This window comes from Megascapheus bottae, chromosome Y (genome assembly GCF_031878675.1).
Source record: "Megascapheus bottae isolate mThoBot1 chromosome Y, mThoBot2.hap1, whole genome shotgun sequence".
In the NCBI taxonomy this organism is placed as follows: Eukaryota; Metazoa; Chordata; class Mammalia; order Rodentia; family Geomyidae; genus Megascapheus; species Megascapheus bottae.
In genome coordinates, this window is record NC_143548.1 from 11,004,851 (window position 1) to 11,012,556 (window position 7,706).

Consider the following 7,706-nt stretch of genomic DNA (forward strand, 5'->3'; position numbering starts at 1 on the left):
GGGAGGATGGTCACTGGGTCACGGGAGCAACATGGAGTTATGAGAACAAAGCAGATTCCCATTGGTGCTCCATGAAACAAACCTGGCTATATACTGAAAATGACAGAAACCATACAAAACATACAGAACACCTCCATGGAATTACACTAAACCAAAGAAACTGGAGAATCGAAAAATCCCACAAATGTTGTGGAGATTAAACTACACCAATGGGTCAAACAGGAAGTCTTCATTATAACTAAGCTATTGTGAAAATAGGCCTTGTAAAATCCAAAAGATAACCTGAAAGCAATGCCTAGGAAGAATTCTGTTTGCACCATCTCACACAACACTGTCAAAGACCGAAAGATCTAAATGTGATCGTTTACCAGGTGAATGCGCCCATCACTTCAGTACCTCTCCCAGGGGCCCAGTACTCATGTTGAGAGTCACTGAACAATCAGGCCACAGAAAAATACAATTATTTGGCTAAGCAAAGTAAATTAGAAGGAAAAATCTGAGTGGACTGTAATTCTAAGTTTGAAATGCTGGGATCTGACAAAAATAGAGATAAAGTTTTGCTGGTCGCCACAGCTTCTGGAAACAAGAGAGAAGGGTTAACTGATGAAGCAGAGGGAAACTCTTTTGCAATGGTGACTGATGACACTAGTGAGGTGCCTGTCAAATCCCACAGGAATGGCAACACCCAGGGATCCTTAATGCAATTCTGGACTGGAGTTGAGAATGATGCAGAGCATATTGGTCAGTCTGGTAACAAGTACCACAATGAAGATGCTGCTTTAAAACAGGACTTGGGATAGAGTTGTGGAAGAACTTTCCCATGCTACCCTTTCACTTGAGGTGCAGCTCAAATTGTTCAAGTGTTCTGCTGCACACTGTTAACACAAAGACACTGATACCTGAACACAGATATATAGATATAGATATAGATATCTGAACACTGTGGTTAACACTGATGTCTGAACACAGGGCCCAGGATTATGATGCTTCCTTCCCCACCCAGTTCAAACAGTTGCTATCAGTGGCTAAAATTAGAAAGATTTTCCTAGGGGTGGGTCAGGGACAAACACTGACACCCACAAGTATTACTGGGTGCCAATGTTTCACTGGAAACCTGACAGGGTGGAACAAGAGCACGGCACTGGTGCTGCACAGTCTGGATTCAAATCCTAATCAGAAGCTACACACAGCCGGAAAAGCGAAATAGACTTCCATGTGCCTCACTTGTACCTAGAAAGGACAAAATGCAAGCGAAGTCCTTACAAGACTGGGACTCCGTGGACTCCTCGGGTTTCCTGTGACTTAAGTCTGCCAGAATCAGCTAGACCTTGGCTGTGTTTGGAAGGGAGGTGGCTGCGGGGCAGCAAAGTCCATTCTTTATCCTTCGATGGGTGGCATTGACCTCATGGAGAAAATCTGTTCTTTCCTGTCACTCTTCCTCTCAGCAGCTGCCCAAAGCCTGGGCACAGCAGGGATGGGGATAACCTGCTCATGTTTTGATCAGGGAAATGAAATTTAGAGTCCTTAAGAGACTTGGCCAGAGCCATAACACAAATGAGTGGTGGAACTGAAACCCATCACCTGAGTACCTGAGAGCTCTAGTTGGTGTTGTAGAATTTGAACCAGTTCTTCTCCCTGTCTTCCTCAAATCCTCCTATACCCAGATCTCCTCAGGGAGTCTGATGCTCTGGAAGACATGCCTGAGCCACAGAAGGGCTCCCATCCTCACAACCCTCCTGCCCCTCCACTGTTGAAATGTGCTACTTTCCTTCATGTGAAGCCCTGGGAAGGACAGTGAGGAGTCCACAATGTGGCTGTGTTCCCCCCGCCTCTCCACACTGCCCACTGCTTTTCAGGGTGCCTTTGTGATAAGCAGGTGGCTGTCCTTGTGTGACCTGCAGTCTGCCTGGACCCTAAACGGTCTCAAAGTCCAGAACATTTCTATTACCTATTCATGGCTGCCCCAAGTATGACCTTTTCTTCTCCTGACCAAGATTGGATGGACAGTTATTGACACAATAAGGCCATGTGCTCCCACTCCCACCAAGCCTGCTGCTTTCAGGGTCTGGGTGGAAGAAGGCGATGTGTGCCCAAGTCAATTGATGATGGATGCGCGTTCAGATGTTGAGTATCTGTTGTGAGCAGCACCTTCCGGCTTCCCTATCCCCAAATTTCTCCTTGATCCAGAACCAGGCCTAACCACAGTAGGTGACCTCAGACAAGGGGTCACAGTGACCCCTTCCATGAAGGCCACCCAGGACCAAATGTCTACTCCACTAACTCGATGATGTCCTTGCCAACATCCACTTAACAGCCTTCTCACGACTCTCAATGACGCAAGCTGAATCGTAGGTCTTCCCTAACAACGTTGGTTGTGGATTTTGACACTGACATTCAGAAGACTCTGAGTTGTACCCACCTTCCCTTTGGGGAGTATCTGTGTATCACATTCTTCTGATCTTATGGACACGGCAATGGATTGCCACTGTGTCCCCTCTCAGCCAGCATTGGAAAATGAACCTATTTCTAAACATCTCAAGCAGGGCCACAGGAGGTGAGTAGGAAATGCATTCCAAGACCCACAGAGATGCTAAAGTGGGGGGAATCATGTGAGGGTGACATGTGAGAGTGGGGAGTAAACCAGAACTGGGCCATGTGTGGAAGACAGGCACAAAACACTTCCACAGGAGCAATTCAGGTTTCCCACATCAAAGAACTCCAGGCGCCCACCAGGCTCACGGAGGGAGATTCAGATTGCAAGACAAGATGAGCATCTGTGCATTAGCATAGTGACAAGACCCCCTAGAGGGTTCACAGCAAGTATCAGTCACAAGTATACTTTCCATGCACAGGCAAATCACAAACGGCCCATGTTTTGCTTCACAATGTGGATCCCAGATCTGTACATTATTATTGTGCCTCTGTAAAATATTTGAGAAAAAATAATGATTTGCACTCCCCCATTGCCTGGATTATAAAAATTTGGAGTGAATAAGGGACCCATGCATGCTGACAATATAGAGAGGCCCATCCCCGATGCAGAGTGCTGGTGCTAACCATTTCCATGGTTTCTGAGTCATCACACAGAATGACTGTGTGTGTGTGTGTGTGTGTGTGTGTGTGTAAATGGACAATTCCTGCCCCTGGACACTTTGGCCCCAGTGCATATGGCTGAACCCTTCCTAGAAGCAAGCAGATGCAACATTTGCCCAGCAAAGCTTGCAACCCATGGGCTTGTGTTGCTGGCACATGCTTAGTTGCATGGAGTTGTATGGCACTGTTCTGGCCCCGGGGTCTTTTGCAGAAAGGACATCTGGCCTCCTCTGTTGCCATGGAAGCTCGTATCCAAGCTCAGGAACAGGAGCCCCAGTTGAGTGCAGCTCTACACAAATGGGAAGGTAAGGTGTCCATACACTCATCCTTCTGTTTACAGGACTAGGGTCAGAACCAGGAAAAATCACCTGAACAATTAACTCCTTCTATATGAGACTCATGGACACCTGGCACCTGAAGTAGTGACCTTGTGATATTTCTCTGTCACTGGTACTTCTCAGCTCTGACTGCACATGAAGGCCCCTAGTAGTCTTGAACGAAACACACTGCTCTCTTTTTCCCATGGCTCAGGCAACACTGCCTGGGGTTCTTGGAAGAGTGTGGCTGCTGATCTGGAACATGGGGACTGCCACTGCTGCTGCCTTGGGATCACATGCAGAGAAGAAAATCTTGGATCTACTGCCCCCGAGCCTGTGTGTGACAGAGATGGCTGGAGCTGAAGGGCAAGAGTCCCCAGGTAATCCTCTCATACACAATATGTCACTCCAGGACTGGTGAGTCTGGGGTGAGGCCATGGCAGTTGTTACCTTGTGTGACAGAGGACTTGCCAACGCTGGACTTGATGTCTGTGCATCTGTGAACTTATGCTAGCCCTGGCTACAGAAAATACTGGGAGACAAAGAACAGTTGAAGGATGAGATTATGACAGACCAATAGGTCTAAGAGATTATGACAGACAGCCATAACCCATGCCGCAGTCTCGTGATGGCCTCACATGGCTGGGTTGGTCTCCACCCAGTGCCTACCCTGATTTGCACTCACCTGCCCACCAGTATCTGCGCCCCTGCATGTAGTGTGGTGCACGCTTCCCTCTGACTTCCTGGTCACCCATGGAAGTCTCCTGTCCCTTCCTTGTCCATGTCTCCTCCTTTTATCTTTTGAGATATGGTCTCACGGAGAGGAGTGAGAGCTCTTGTAAGAAATAAGAGAGAGGGATTGGAGATGTAGCCCAGTTGGCAGATAATGAGCTCTGGTGTCAGGTACCGAGAGGGGAGGGGGAGGGAGGGGGAGGAGGGAGGGGGAGGGAAGGGGGAGAGAAGGAAAGGGGGGGTGGAGGAGAGATGGGGGTGGGAGAGGAGAGCGCGGCGGGCGCTGGTACTCACACGTGTCCTCCCAGCTCCAGCAGAAGAAGAAAAGGCCGCCAGACTTGAGCAAAACAGGCGAGTGCACCCGGAGGCCTTGGATTCAAGCCCCGCTGCCGGTACGAAGAGACAGAAGGAGAAAGCGAAGCGCGGGGGGGGGGGGGGCGGGGGGCGTGTGAAGGGGAGGCGGGACCGGACCCGCGCTGGCTGGAGCGCGGGGAGCGCAGCCTCCGGCCAAGTCTAGGACGTTCTCTCTGGCTGTGGCTACAAACCACGAGAAAGATTACCCCCACCCCCACCCCCACCCCCACATCGTTTCCCGCGTGCGCGCCAACGCCGGGGAACAGAGCCTCGCCTCGCCCAGCCCGCCCGTGGCTCGAGCACGGCCGGAGGCGCGGCGCTCGCGCATGCGCGCATATGGGCACGCAGGCAGGCACGCACGCAGGCGCACCAGCCGCCGCCGCTGCCGCCACGGTGCCGGAGCATGCGCAGTCCCGGAGCAAGGCGGGGCGTTCTCTAGCCAGCACGGACCGACAGGTGGCCTGACAGACGGGCCTCCTTGGTGTGGCTGGCGCCCCTGCACCCGCAGGAAGGAGGGCCGGCCCCCGGCCAGGTGCGTCCACCAGGGTGACGTGAGGCACCGGGCCTGGACAGGGGCCGCTGCTCCCCAGGGCCTCGAGGCGCGTGCGGTCCACACCCAGCCCCAGCGCGGGGAGGAGGGATGGAGACAGTGGAGTGAGCGCAGTCGAGTCGGGCTGTGGAAGCAGCGGCAGGCCAGCCCGGCTCCGGTGCGAGGGGCTGGAGACCGCAGGGCCTTGAGATGCTTATCCCCGAGGAAGCGCCAGAGAGCTAGAGGCAGAGGCGGGCAGGGGCAGCGCCCCGGCCCCGGAGGAGCAGTGTTGCAGAAGTGTCAACAGTCTGCTGAGCAACAATTCAGGTTTCACAGGTGTGAAGGAGACAGGCCAGGGGCCGTGCCACCCAGACACCTCCGCGCATGGAGGGGCAATTGGAACAGAAAGGTATCCTGCGCTTGTACATGTGACCATGGCAATGGCCGTCATGGGGGGGCTGCTCTGCTGCTGCAGGGGTGTCCTTTAGAGGTCCATGATAGCTTTCAAGCCCACACCCACTCATCATTCTCCCTTTAGTCAGATGAGCATCCCATTAAATGGTTTCCTTATCAATGGCGATGCCAAGGTGGCACAAGGGCTCACAGGCTGAAGATGGAAAGGAGTCCCATTCCTGCCTTTAAATGCCCCCATACCTATCTCTGCTGTTTCTGTGTCACCACACACAGTGGCGATACACATGGAAAAGCCTGCCAGTTGTCACAACAGTCACTCATGTAATTCCTTCCCAGGTGCATTTGCATGAGACAGTGGCCACGATGGGACTCTGCTGTGGGACAGGCGCATGGTTCTGTGTCCAGCCAGTCCCCAAACCAGTGCATCCAGACTGGGGCTGCACATCAGTCTTCCATCGAGCCACGTGTGGTCACTTTTGCCCCATGGGCTCTTGGGAGATGGCCATCAGGCCGCATAGGCAGCTGGGCCAGCGGCCCCCAAGGTCAGGAGCAGAAGCCCCAGCCAAGAAACCCGCTTCAGGATGAACCCAAGGATTCGTGAGCTCTGAGGCACAGTGCCTGCACACACCGCTGATTTCTCTCTGAGGGACTGGGAAGAGTCACTTGGTCAGCTGGCTCCTATCCCGGGTGGGGAATTGCTGATGCCTGCTGCCTCTCCTGCGCCAATGGTGCTCAGCCCTAAGAAGGTGGAAATCACTTTGGGTTGTCTGTAGTAAAGAAGACTGACATCCCTGTTACTGGGTTAGACAGAATTCTCAAAACTTGGCCACCCCCCTATGAAAATCAGAATGGCGGTTCCTCTGAAATACATCGATGTACTGTGAAATCTCTCCCACTTCTGGGTATATAGCCAGAGATGCAAGTGAGCATACAGTGGAGGGGTGTGTGCATCTTGTGTTTTGCAGTACTATTCACAATCAGTGAACCTTGGGGTCAGCCTGGGTATCCAGCAATCCATAAACAGATAAGGAAAATTCGACATATATACAAAACAGAGTATAACCCAGCTGTAGAATAATGAAACCATGTGTTGTACAGGAAAGTGGATGGAAGTAGATTCTGAAAGAATCTAAATCTTTAAAAAAAATGACATCAATTTAAAGGAAAGCCTGTTTGGGAGGGGGAATAGGAGGAGAGTGTGAGAAGATAGTACATTACGTGCATGTATGAAACAGGACAATGCAAGCCTGGTGCCAGTGATGCTGGCATTGTCATTCTTTGTACCTGGGAGATTGAGGGTAATTACCTTATAACCTGTGGGATCCTTATCTATAAGCACCCAAAAGCCGAAAGTGGACATATGGTTCAAATGGTAGAGCTCCAACCTTGAACAAAAGCCCTAAAGTACAGCTCCTAGGCCTTGAATTTAATCCCTGATACCGACACCTCCCCCAAACTACACAACAATGAAACCCATTAAATTATGCTAGAAAGGGAGAGAGGGTATAAAAAAGCAATAGAGGGGGCCAGGAGTTTGGCCTAGTGGTAGAGTGCCTGCCTCGCATGCACAAAGACTCAGGTTCAATTCCTCGGTACCACATACATAGAAAAAAAGCTGAAAGTGGTGTGGTGGCTCAGGATAGAGCTCTAGCTTTGCAAAAAATCCAAGGACAGTGCTTAGGCCCTGAGTTCAAGCCCCACAACTGGCAAAAAAAGACAAAACCATAATTTAAAGAAAAAAATAACTTGCTGAGCTGATACTGCCTGGGGCCTGGAGCTCTTGGTAGGATGTAGATTTTGACCCGGGAGATTGGAATGTCCACTACTGCTGCCTTGGGGAACCAAACTCACAGAAGCAATACTGAGAACCACTCAGCCTGAACTTGAGTGGACGAGATTCCTGGAGTCTCATATTAACATCTTCCGGACAATTCTAATGTGTGGTCCATGCCACACAGTTTTGCCCTAGGACCAGCGAGCTTGGGGTATAGGGGCCTGGGTATCGGGAATTGGTGACTTTTATGTCTGTGTGCCCGCAGTGGCTCTGCCCACAGAAAGGACTGGAAACCTTGAATTCTGAAAGGAGGAGAGGCATGAGTGAGGAGATTACGATAGGCAGTGACAGTGCATGCACGTGAATGCCCCCAGCTGCTGCTGTCCCTCTGGGGGTTCCTGGGTCTCACGTCTTCCCACGCAGGGAAAGGCAGTACTGCCTCCAAGGTGGCAAAGCCTGTTTCTTGCCAGTTCTGGCTGTATCATAGTCTCCC

General features: G+C 51.4%; 2 long non-coding RNA genes across 3 annotated transcripts in view; one reads left to right on the forward strand and one right to left on the reverse strand.

Annotated features, from left to right (window-relative positions):
* LOC150040347 (uncharacterized) overlaps positions 1-4,571 on the reverse strand; it is a 14,520-nt gene extending 9,949 nt beyond the window's left edge. Inside the window, exons 1-2 of the long non-coding RNA XR_016534016.1 lie at positions 4,437-4,571; positions 4,096-4,245 (exon numbers count right to left, since the gene is read on the reverse strand). This is a non-coding gene — a long non-coding RNA (uncharacterized LOC150040347). The remainder of the gene's footprint in view (positions 1-4,095; positions 4,246-4,436) is intronic.
* Positions 2,016-6,097, forward strand: LOC150040348 (uncharacterized). 2 transcript variants are annotated; one of them, XR_016534018.1, is made up of 5 exons: positions 2,016-2,554; positions 3,305-3,398; positions 3,625-3,790; positions 4,451-4,534; positions 5,776-6,097. It is a non-coding gene; the product is annotated as an uncharacterized LOC150040348 (long non-coding RNA). The 2 variants fall into 2 exon arrangements; XR_016534017.1 differs by lacking the exon at positions 5,776-6,097 and having other exon boundaries at positions 4,451-4,571.
* Positions 6,098-7,706: the final 1,609 nt, after the last annotated feature.